General features: G+C 39.9%; 1 long non-coding RNA gene across 1 annotated transcript in view; it reads right to left on the minus strand.

Annotated features, from left to right (window-relative positions):
• LOC129564436 (uncharacterized) overlaps positions 1–11,519 on the minus strand; it is a 29,281-nt gene extending 17,762 nt beyond the window's left edge. Inside the window, exons 1-2 of the long non-coding RNA XR_008687489.2 lie at positions 10,474–11,519; positions 10,167–10,335 (exon numbers count right to left, since the gene is read on the minus strand). This is a non-coding gene — a long non-coding RNA (uncharacterized LOC129564436). The remainder of the gene's footprint in view (positions 1–10,166; positions 10,336–10,473) is intronic.
• Between the last annotated feature and the right edge of the window lie 1,463 nt (positions 11,520–12,982).

Here is a 12,982-nt window from a genome sequence, read left to right on the forward strand (position 1 = left end):
GAATCCACCTGCCAAGCAGGAGACGTGGGTTCAATCCCTGGGTCAGGAAGATCCCCTGGAGAAGGGAATGGCAACCCACTCCAGTATTCTTGCCTGGGAAATCTCATGGACAGAGGAGCCTGGAGGGCTACCGTCTATGGGGCGCAGAGTCAGAAACGACTCAGCAACTAAACAACAAGAACAACTTTCTTGCAGCTTCTTACTACGGCCAACAGGGCCCTACATGATCTGCAACTTACTACCTCCCACTCTTCATCTCAACATTCAGAAAATGAAGATCATGGCATCTGGTCCCATCATTTCATGGGAAATAGATGGAAAAACAGTGGAAACAGTGTCAGACTTTATTTTTTTGGGCTCCAAAATCACTGCAGATGCGGATTGCAGCTAGGAAATTAAAAGACGCTTACTTCTTGGAAGGAAAGTTATGACCAACCTAGATAGCATATTAAAAAGCAGAGACATTACTTTGCCAACCAAAGTCCGTCTAGTTAAGGCTACGGTTTTTCCCATGGTCATGTATGGATGTGAGAGTTGGACTGTGAAGAAAGCTGATCGCCGAAGAATTGATGCTTTTGAACTGTGTGGTGTTGGAGAAGACTCTTGAGAGTCCCTTGGACTGCAAGGAGATCCAACCAGTCCATTCTAAAGGAGATCAATCCTGGGTGTTCATTGGAAGGACTGATGCTAAAGCTGAAACTGCAATACTTTGGCCACCTCATGCGACGAGTTGACTCACTGGAAAAGACTCTGATGCTGGGAGGGATTGGGGGTGAGAGGAGACGGGGACGACAGAGAATGAGATGGCTGGATGGCATCACCGACTCGATGGACATGAGTTTGAGTGAACTCCGGGAGTTGGTGATGGACAGGGAGGCCTGGCGTGCTGTGGTTCATGGGGTCGCAAGGAGTCGGACACGACTGAGCGACTGAACTGAACTGAACTCATCTACTACTTTCCCCCTTGCTTGCTGCTCCACACTGACCTCTTTATTGTCCTTAACACACCAAGCTTGCTCCCTCCTCCAATGCAATGGTTTTGTTTTCTCTGCCTAGAATCCTCTTCTCCCAGATTCACACATGGCTCTCTCCTCACTTCCCACAGATAAGTCTGCACAAATATTGCAACATCAGAAAGAACTTTCCTGTCAGCTCTGAATAAAGTAGCTCTTCCTCAGACCCATGAGTACTCCCTCTCTGTTGGAGTAGGCTTTGTTTTTTCTCTCTAGCACCTTTTAATGCCCGGCGTCTACTTATTTGTTCAATCACTGTCAGCCTGCCCCGTCCATGCAATCAGGGAGCTTATTCACTGCCATATTCCCAGACCAGGAACACCATCTGATATATGGTAGGTGTGCAATACATTTTGGTAAAATGAACATTTCCCATCTGACAGCTTTGTCAACTGTTCTGCTACAAGCTTTACAGGGTTTGGTTGGCACCTGGGACAATTTTTGTTAACATCTTACAAATACCCCATACTTCAAGGGCCAGGTGGATAGGAGCTATAGTGAAGTTTTTTTCCCAGCCTGAAGAGAAATTGTGCAGAGGTTGTGGGAGAAAGAACAGTTTCTTTATAGTCTCCCTGCCATCCAAGGGTAGAAGATACGTGAAAATCTTTTCGAGTATCACTGCCAAACAGGATGGAGGAAAAGGTATAAATTTACTATCTTTACCAACTTGTCCCAACAGTCCTTAGTTGATCTAGCTCAGAGAGAAGAGCCCTGAGATCATGAGCCATCCTTTTAGAGGCTGAATGATTTTGTTTTTAAATTCACATTAAACATTTCCTTCCATTGGGCTATATACATCTGCTGCTGATGCAGACTTTGCATGTTATGCTGAAAGATACAAAGCAATTTCATTGCCTTTCTTGCTATAGTCACACCTATATTTAATTGAGGGCAGGACAGGACTTCTGACCTCGAAATTGATTTAAATTCTATTTTAATACTATTTTCCAAGACACCATTGTGGAATCCTTTGTTGTCTCATAATTTTCTTCAGAGAAATGAGTCAAAAACCCAGGGGAATTCTTAGACTGGACTTACTGACGGATTTCCTACCATGAGCCCTTTTCCCACCACCATTAAAGAAGGAAAAAAAAATAATTTATCTGCATTATTTTCCTGTCAGGAGCCCCTTCTTCCCCTTACTTTAAAAAAGAAGTCCAGCTGCCAAAGGAAGATGCTTAGAGATTTTGATGACTGTCAGTCTGTGAAATGTGCCTTGTCTCCAAGATGGCAAAGGATCAAAAAAAAGATGTAGTCATTGAGGTGAAAGGAATAAAGAGTGAGTTAGCAGTTACTCCTCTTCTTTCTCCTAATGGACCTCACCCTGTCCTTTCTTTCATCTGTCTGCAGGTAGGGACTGAATGAGTTAGCTGAGAATACAGGTGAATGAATGAGTGAGTGAACAAATGAAAGAATAAAGACAGGTATGCTTTAATATATCCTCTTACAGGCAGGCTCAGACCAAGGCCAGGATAATTTTTAAAGAAATTTCTAAGCATGCTGAACCCACAGGGTAGGGCAGCCTGCCCTTGCCTTCTAAACCAAATTCTCAACCTACATTTGAAGAAGGAGGAAATTCTCAAGGTGAAACTCCTTTCCCATATTCTGAAAATTAACTCCTCATCCAAACATGGGGCTTTATGCACATAGATGGCTTCTTATAAATCTTTACTTAGAAATTTTGCCCCTCTAGATCATTCCCAGAATGAGATGAAGATAAAAGAGAAAATACTAGTAATTACTGATTCTTACTCATTTTATTTTCTATGGATGAATGCTATACCAGATAAAAGAGTCTCCAGAAAGGTTGATGAAAGTGCATCCTGAGGACCCAAATGCTCTCACACTTCTCCCTTCCACCCCCACTTTCAAGTGAAAACATTAGAGAAAAAATAGGGGAAGTTACATGAGTAAGTGTGTTAGTGCATGAGATCAACTGAAAACAAGGAATTCCCCTCTTGGACTTCAGTGGCCTAATTAAAACTCATAAAACACAAGTGACTAAAACTGCTCCCATTGATTTGCGAAATGAGCAGCAGAAAAAGTCAATTTTGTATTTCAATATTGAGAGGGCCAGGCCTGGAAGATGTGACACTTTGCAGAAGAGAGATGAGAAGACCATTTCTGAGACTTTCAGGTTCAGTCAACTTTCATTCTGCTTTCTGTCTAAAGTACTTACCATCTATACTAGTGACACCATTTGGATATAGATTTTGGTCCCACAGCTTATCAGCTGAGTGGTCCTAAGCACCTTCCTTTACCTCTCTGTGTCTTAATGTCTTCATCTATGAAATGGTCATAAGAATTGCACCAAGAGGTGGTCAAGAGAACTAAACAAGTCAGTGTGGGCAGAGTCCTCATAACTGTGCCTACCCCAAACATTCGAAGTGTGCCAGAAATGGCAGCCACCTTTATCATCACTGTTTCACTTCATCTGATGTGAAGAAAAACATATCACTTAGAATGGATCCATAGGCTTTGAGACTAAACTAAAGTCTGGTCCTAAAAGGATTTGGGAAGGAACTCAAGTGTGTGAAGTACCATCATTCCAGGAACCACCACATATGCTTTATGTATGTTCTCTTATGTCACAGTCATGGGAGCTAAATCCACTCTCTGGGGCTTAGGAACAGAAATGGGAATCTGACCCCTCATTCAGCCAGCAAGGGGCCAAGTAAGCTTAAAGCACAAGTCTATTTGCTTCCAAAACCTGGGTCGCTTAGCAAGCAAACACATCAATGGCTGCTGTGAACAGGCACCTTCTTGGGGTTATGGGCACCACTGTCATGTACTTGATATCCACTGGAATGTGTATGGATGCATGGAGATTTTTTCAGGTAATCAGAATTTTGAAAGAATCTTGTAATATTTCACTGGGCCTGTATAAAATCACTCAGTTTCTCTCATTATTACGAACTCTAATCTCACTTTATATATCTCACACAAATCCTAATTGAGAGAAGTCAATGGGTTCTCACTTGAAATATCTGTGTCCATCTGCTTTAAGAAAGGTGGGAAAACTAAGCTTTCTTCCAATACTACCACCAGCCATGGGCTTTCAGTAGAACAGATGCTAAAGGAGAATTAAACTCTTCCAAGACAGAAAGGGAAGATGATTTAAAATAAAACCTTAGCTTGCTTTCCATAATAAATGACTCCATCTTCTACCTTAATCAGTTATATTTTGCTTTTAAGCAAGTTGGTTGATTGACCATTTAAAAGAAAGCACTAGAAACTATTTTGCTATTAAAATATAGCTAAGAAAAACAAAAGGTCTTAATTATATTGACTTACAAGAGTATTTTATATTCAACTTTTATACATATCTATCTGTCCCTTTAAGAATTTAAAGAAAAAAATTTAAGAAAATCAATTCCATGAGAGCTCTAATGGTGTATATATATATATATATGACAACATTATTTGCAGTTAATAATATCTATGTATTTTTTAATTTTATATTTTAGACTATCCTAAATACTTGGGAACATATAAACTAGAATAAATATAAGACTGGAAGACAATAGGTTACACAGTTGAGAACTTAAGAACTTGAGGCAGGAAGCGTCCAAAATTAAATCATTTACATCCTTTAATATGTAGAATGATTATTCTATATTAATTAAAAAAATTTTTTTTCAGGAATAGCAAGTAGGCAAGTTTAAGATGCTTTCCCTGGAATATGTACAGTTCTCCAGTTCCTTATCCAAATTGAAAGTAGTTCATAAAATATAAAATTAATTACTTCTCCTTAGTAATTTAAAATTGTCTTGATTTTTAAAATAATGATTATATTCAAATTTGTTTAAGTTTCCTCTCCTGAATGAAGACACAGGTTCTCTAAATTTTGATTGCACAATCAAAACAGTTTAAGAAAAAGAAATTCTCATGGTTGTGAATATAAAAATGGTAATAGTAAGAAAAATCCAATGAGCAGAAAAAAATTCCACTATTTCTAACAGTCTGAGACTGACAGGAGGAGTGAGCTTGAGTAAGGACATCAAAGAGAAATAAATCTAGGACCCTTAGATTTCTTCCAAGATAACATAACTGCTAGTGCTTGACTGAAAGGCCAAACCAATAAATAAGCACAAATATAGCATGTCAGAGGCAAGTGTTCAGAGGGAAATTAAGCAAGACAGTGGGATAGGCAAGTTAGGAAGTAGAGGGGGAGGTTGCTATCACCTTGGAATGGATTTTTAACACCAGAAACACAGAGGTATTGGAAAGACACCTTATACCACTTCTTTGAGAAGTATTGTTAAAAGCATCCTTTTGTGGATACAGGGTCCTGCAGCTCAAGGTCCATAGGGACCCGTGCTGTGTCCAGTGTGGCTCCCATGCCAAGGAGCTCATTCCCTCTGAGGTGATCCATGCCCTTCTCAGAGCTGGATTAAGGGCCCAAGAAATGTCTCCAAAAAGACTTTTCCCACTTTTCAAGATCATTTTCTTGGGGGTGGAGGAAAGAGTTATTCTGTGCACCTCCATTTTTCAAGATAAAGAAGTCAGGCTGACTGCTGATGGAGAGCCTATTGGGAAGCCTGCAATGAGATTAAGAGCCTCTCAGAGCCCTGGAATGCCCATCCTCCCACCCAGGAAAACCATTCCACAGCAGGCCCTTGGTAATTACCATGATGGTGATGTCATCAGCTGCCAATGATACCAGGCGCAGGGTGACCAGGAATAAACATCCGAAACGCCCATGTAACTCACTGGATAGGTCCAGTGCCATATCTTTAGGCCTCCCACATACCTGAAGTGGATTCATTAAGAGCAGACTGTAGCTAGACTGCTTGCTTTCCGATCTTGGCTCTAATCACTTCCTGGCTGGGACACTTTGGGTAAGTTGTTTCACCTTGTTTCTCCATGTACAGTGGGAATAACAGCCCTAACGGCTCTCTTCAGTTTTTGTGAGGATTACATTAGTTAATAGGTGAAAGCATTTTACACCAAAACACATCTACTGAGCATCTGCCATGTGCCAGACACTGTTCTAGATGCCAGTGCCTGGCATACAATGTGAGCTCAATGTATACCAGTAATGAGAAGTCTACAAACCCTTATCTGACTCTCAGATTGATTATGATGATGGTGAATTTAAATCCCAGTACTTCATGACCAAACGCATTAATAATTTCTACAGTAAAACATACAAACATTATACTAAGTAGGATAAATAAAGACTATAAATAGCTTTATGCCAGTTTAGGTCAGGATTTGCTACCAAAATTTTTACATTCAAATCTTTTGCTTGTCAGATGTTTTTGGATTTCAGAAGCAATGGTGGACCTATATAGTATGTAAGGGGCAAAACCCATTGAAATCTGCTTTTCCTTTCTAACTTCTGGATTTGCTGTGTGTGAAAGTGTTAGTTGTTCAGTCATGTCTGACACTGTGCAACCCTATGGACTGTAGCTCACCAGACTACTCTGTCCACTTAGAAACAAAGACCTGGAAACTAGGTATGCTCATTGCTGCCAAGGTGTCACTGCTTCTATGTTCTCTCAGTGGATAAATCTGGGCCATATGTGTTTGCGTGCGCTGTGCTGTGCTTAGTCACTCAGTCATGACTGACTCTTTGTGATCCCATGGACTGTAGCCCACCAGGCTCCTCTGTCCCTGGGATTCTCCACGCAAGAATACTGGAGTGGGTTGCCATTCCCTTCTCCAGGGGATCTTCCCAACCCAAAGATCGAACCCAGGTCTGGACACGCTAATGACCTAATAAATAGTCAAAACCATATAGGAGCAGAAAATAGGAAGCCCTTCAGGCATGGGAAATCCACGACTGCACAATTAATCTATGCTAAATATAATTCAGGAAATCAGTCCAGAATATTCATTGGAAGGACTGATGCTGAAGTTGAAACTCCAATACTTTGGCCACCTGATGCGAAGAACTGACTCATTTGAAAAGACCCTGATGCTGGGAAAGATTGAAGGCAGGAGGAGAAGGGGACGACAGAGGATGAGATGGTTGGATGGCATCACCGACACAATGGACATGGGTTGTTTGAGTGAACTCCGGGAGTTGGTGATGGACAGGGAGGCCTGGCGTGCTGCAATTCATGGGGTCGCAAAGAGTCGGACACGACCGAGCGACTGAACTGAACTGAACTGAAATATAATCTAAACAATCTTTCACCCCTCCAACAGAGTGTGCCATAAGCTTCTCTGTCAACCAATTTATTTCCACAAACAACAGGTCTTGGGCTTAGGTTAATATACTTACATTTTACCACTATTTTAATAGTACAACCCTATCTTTCCTATGGAAAAAAGGAAAGCTATTAAATGATTTTAAAAACTGACTTAAAAACAGAGACCTTCAAAGACTACAGGATGCTCTGTAGTTAGTCTAGGGGAAACGAGTAAACGTTACACCAAAGAGGTAAACTATCCTGCTACCAAAGGAATTTTCTCCACGTTGCATTTAAAGAAATATTTGCAGCTCTTGAAGAGCTATACGATAACTGGTTCAAGATGTTCCCACTGCTGGTCAGCACTGGAAAAAGGATTTGCACAAACGCATGGAAACTGGTTTCTCTTGCCTCTTTGTTACCCCCATATGTTGTTATTTATCCTTCCCAACTTCTCTGACCCTTTTCCACTTATTTTATACTCAAGTATTGCTTTGTTCAAGACTTCTGTTTACCACTCCCATGGCGATCGGTACACAAAGGCAAGTCAGGAAGACATGGAACGAACGGAGATACTTATGTTGCTTCATGTTTTTTCCCCCTTCTCATTATCCTCCTACTCAGATAGACTGTAGTGGGAGGTCTGAATGACATTTGCAAACCGAGAACTTAAAAGTTACATTTCAACACCCAGCCCCTCAGTTGTCATAGGAACAACACTATGAGGCTTATCTAGGTTCTGACAAACAGTCACTTGTTCTGCTAGTGATTAAAGTTCCCCCCCTCCAATCAAATATATACACACATACATATTCATACCTCAAAACATTAAGTTGGGTAGGACTGTATACCACACCAAAAATGTAAAATACAAGCCGAAAGGGAAAGAGTTTATATTCCTGGATTTGCAAATATCAATACTATTTGAGAGAAACTATCTTGAAGTCTGTCCCTTGACCTGAATCCCTTCAGTTTACAACTTCACATACCCACAAAGAGACATGTGTGTACAATTAATATCTTTTAACAAGATATACAAAAATTTTAATACTCTCCATAATCCCAGCAGAGAATTCAGGGCAATGTTCTGTTATTTATTTTACATGTATTTTTTAAAATTAATAAATGCTAACAGAGAAGAGCACACAGAATTAAAAACATGAAAATTTAAAGAAAAGATTCTGAATACACTTTCTAGCATTTACTGTTTCAACCTGCTTCTGTCATATTTTTGTCATTCAAAACAATGGCTTCTAAATGGATGAGTAAAACCTAAAAATTATATAGAGGCTTTCTTTCCATTAAGCACAGCAGTATTTAGACAGATTATTAAATCATCATGTTTCTTCCAAGTGTTTACATGAAACACAGAGCTGAAAATAATTGTGAATCATTAAACACAAGCTAGCAGTCAGATATAAATTACCTGTAAATATCTTAATGTCTTGTCACCACTTCTCTGTCTCCAAGACTTTGAAACCTACAAATCCATGTACTTCAAGAGAAGCAGTAGCATTTTTCCATATCCTCAACCACACTTTAATTAAGTCAAATAAGCTGTAATATTAACAAGTTTGGATCAGCAGTCTGATTTATTGGAAGACCTGCCCTTAATGACCACGCTTACCTTGCCTTTTCTATTTCTTTGAAAATACTTCTACAGAAGTCTTGAGAGCTACTAGTCTGAGAAAAATGATCTTAAAAACCCTTAAAGTATTAGCAGGAAAAAAAAAAAGACCAATTAACAGATCCCATTAGATTCATCCTTCTCCCTTCCACTCTCACCTCACTCTAGTGCCAACAAGAGAAACTGCAGAACTGCTATCCTGCTTTTTATTACACATTTTCCCCCTTTGAAAGGATTTCAAGATTTTGAAGGTGAAAACCCAAAGTCAGAAATGCAGATTCAATTTTCATTTTGAAATAAGGTATTTTTGAGAAGTAAATTAATAATATTGTATTCTCTATAACCCCAAACTTACAATTCTGTCACTAATAGTTTTATTATACATATTCACATTCATAAAGGGAGATCACCAAAATAACCTACATGTTTACTGGCAGTTAAAGGACAAAATTTTTTTCCATCTGATTCTATAAGTGGACACCACATGATTACTTCTATTGACCAATAAGAAACAGGTAAAATCAGAGAGCCACCAACCATTCTGGATTTATTTTCTTATTTTATTCAACTTTTCCAACAGAGTCATCCTAAGAAGCCAAATCAAGAACCTAGACACTCAGGCTTAATGTAAAATTGTGTTTCCTTATGGTTCATGAACAAGAAACTATTGTGTATAAATAGTTATTCAAAGCATTATTGTATTTCTCTGGAAATTTAAACATAAGGGCCACTCAGGTTTAAGATTAGAAAAGTGAATTTGAAGTTTCAGAGAGAGACACAGGCACACCAGTAAGAACTGCTAATCATGATTTCTCAAAAACGTCTCTCAAAAATAAACCACATAGAAATAACCACTCTTTCACTGTATTAATGTAATCAAATGAAACAGTCTTAAAATTCATGACACAAATGTAAAAAAAAATCTATTACCATCTGCCCTTCATAATCTGCAGGAAATTTTTTGAATGCATTACTTAAACTTTAATTTTATAGAATTCTAACTAAATTCTGGACATCCTGGGGTAGAAGGAGGGCAAGTTGACTAATTCTGAAAGCATCTCTTCAAGTATCTATCACATATACTGTTCAGACTAAATGGAAATCTATATCCATGGAATGCTAATGCCACAATTCTACCAAAGAATTCGTTTTTATTTTCTTTTCTCTCATATTTGGCTAAACTGGTAATGCTCAGCTCATCTTTGTTAATTACCTGGCTTCATCTCAGCCTTTATGCTATATTCTCGAGCTGTTCCTTTTTAGATTTCCTCACTCTGTTTATATGTTCTTTAGTTCAACACAGTTGTTAGGGGTCTGTGAACAATTTTACAATTCCCACACACAGCATATGATATCTATTAGGGAGCAATGCCACTTTTCACTTACCAATTCTGGATAAAGCAGTATTTCCTGGTGACAGAATGCTGCTGCTTCCGTTCGCTAAAACTCCCTCTTCACAGCTTGATAAATCTGATTAGAAAATGTCTTTGTTCCAGATCACACGAGGCGCTTTTTTCCTATGAAAGTTGTCTAAAGAGTTATCTGCATTTCATTCCTGTGACAAAACGAATAAGAACAAGGGGGTGGGGGGTGGGGGGGGGAACAGGGAGTAAGTCCACACAAGTTCCTGGCAAAGATTTTTAGCTGCATTTTTCTGAGTTTAATCAGTAAGCTACATTAAAGTGACAGTTACCAGTTCAGGGAGCCAGAGTTTGATCAAGGCAGCCACAACCAATTTGGGTGTCTTCCACTGATGTACAGACCCCAAGGAAGTGGTCCCTCGGTCATCTATCACATGTGGCTGAATCACTGGACACCCGTCACCACCCACTCTCCTCCCCTCCCACCCCCAGCCCCTGTTGAGCAGCAGCCCAGGCAGGAGAGTGACTGGTCGCCCAAAGCGGGACTTCTTATAGGGACCGCCAATTAGCTGCTGACCAATCGCAGGCAGCACCTAGTACCTAAGTCACATGACAGGGCAGTCCCTATGACTGCAGGATTTCTGAATTACTGGGGTTACACAAAGGACACTCATTCAGGAAAAAAGGGGGAAAAAAAAGCCATAAGCCGAAACAGAAAACGCCCAGGCTGTGACAACTCCGGCTTTAAAATAGGGAACACCCGAGCCTCACACAGACAGACAAAAAGCCACCAGCAAGCCAGGATGGAAATCAGAGGAGTGCCTGGCACATATTAAAAAATAATCCCTAAGCTGAGGCTGAGTTTACAAACCCACTTCAGCTATAAATCTACTCCTCCTTCCCCTTCCTCTTCAGTCTCCCCAACGATTTTGCATTCTTAACTTCTTTATTCTAAAAAGCTCCGGTGAGCTTCCGCACAGCGGCTGCAGGAAAAATGGGTGAGACACAAGAGCCCCGGCGCTTTTCAGCCCCTCCAAATACCACTAAAGGAGATTCAAAGTCTGCTGTGAAAAAGTTTCTTAAATACATTTATCTCAAAATGGTTGCATAGTTCAGGCAAAATTAAACACCGTCAGGACCAATTTGTACCGTAACGACCAAATCATCAGTCTCCCCCCACCCCTTTCTTTCTCTCACTGTCTCTCATGTAATCATTTTGGACTGTTCACATTGAGAACATTCTCGTTAAGTAAATGAGCCCCCCCGCTTAGTGAGCCAGCTACTAATTTATCTAACACCCCCAATGTAGTTCTCAATTATTTTTTATATCCTAGGAAACATTCAACAGTGGACACCCTACCATTTTATTATCCCCCACTCAAAATGGTACTTACATTTGTTCTTTGTTTGGGCCTGTCCGGTTTCTCCCTCTCCCCTAGACATCTGAAGCCAAAATATGGACAGAGCTTCAACCTTCAAACCTAAAAGGCCCTATTTTGATTGTGCAAGGCTGCAAGAGCTCCTTCTCTGAGGCAAGCCGGGAACACTGTGCTGCTTGCCATTCCCAATTTATGGAAGGAAGCGTATGTCAAACAAACCAGGTGATGACTCAGACTGCCTCCCCCAGCCACGTTTTCCCTAGAATGGGAGGGTAGCGTAAGTGCAGCCCATTTGGATATGACTCAGTTTTATTAGACTGGTGATTGTAGTTAATCTGACAAGCTCACATTTTTTTCTTTTATAACTTGTACATTTCAGGACCACAAGGCAGATTATAAATGGTTTCAAAGAACTGGATTATGTAAAGGAGAAAGTTGCAAGATTATTTTGAAGGTATGGTGAGGCTCTGGTTCTAGTCCCAAATATTTAAACCATCCTAATTATTTGTTGAAAATTTTGCAACTGAGGCAACTGAGCGTTTGAGTTCACACGAACAGCAGTAAACAGGTTTTATAATTTTAGATCTATTGGAAGCTTTTATCATGGAGGACTAGGACTCTTTTTGTCCTGTGGATCCATGTTTAAGTCTGTAAGTCTGCAGCCCACGTGGCATGTTCTTTCGGAAGTGGCTAGGGGCATGAGAGCCATGTTACAACTTTCACTTTTGCATTTACTACAGTTCCCGTTCTAATCTGAGCCACTCACACACATATGCAGATAACCACATCTCTCTCTCTCACACACACACCTGCCTACAAGCTGCAAAATAAAAACCTGAAGATCTTCCAATGTCATCTGAGAAAATTCTGATTAAATACATTGGCATACCTGAAAGTCTTCCTCTTCAGCAAAAAAAAAAAAAGTTTACTACCAAGATGGGGGTGGGATTACATGGACTAAATTGTTCCCAGGTATTACACAGACAGGAAGAATGCAGTAATAAGGAGTGCAAGTCCCCACACAAAAAATCTGGAAGCCTCGGTCTGAGCAGTTTAACTTCAGTTATCTACTTTCAGCATACTTCCTTTAAGCCTGACAGAGTTGGTCAGACTTGGTCAGACTCTTCTGACCAAGGCTTGACATGCATTGCTGATTATGCCTTGATGGAGAACTAATTTTGTTATAATCAAATATCTCATTTTCAAATTGGTAGAGGAAGGCAGAGAAAAGGTGTATTCCCTGTAAATCCAGTTGATTCAGGAGCTGACTATTCACATTACAGAAAGAGTCCCTGTACTCTTTTACTGGAATAAATCCCACACTAAATTTATAGATAGAACTGACTTTCGGAAGTCAAATCCACACAAAACAATTTAAAATTACATTTCCAAATTGTACTTTTGAAACCTTTCTATTTTAAATATATGCACATATTTCTCATTTGGTTCTTAAAACTTATAC

The sequence above is a fragment of the Moschus berezovskii genome, chromosome X (genome assembly GCF_049115385.1).
Source record: "Moschus berezovskii isolate FMDL1 chromosome X, NW_MosBer_1.0, whole genome shotgun sequence".
NCBI lineage: Eukaryota > Metazoa > Chordata > Mammalia > Artiodactyla > Moschidae > Moschus > Moschus berezovskii.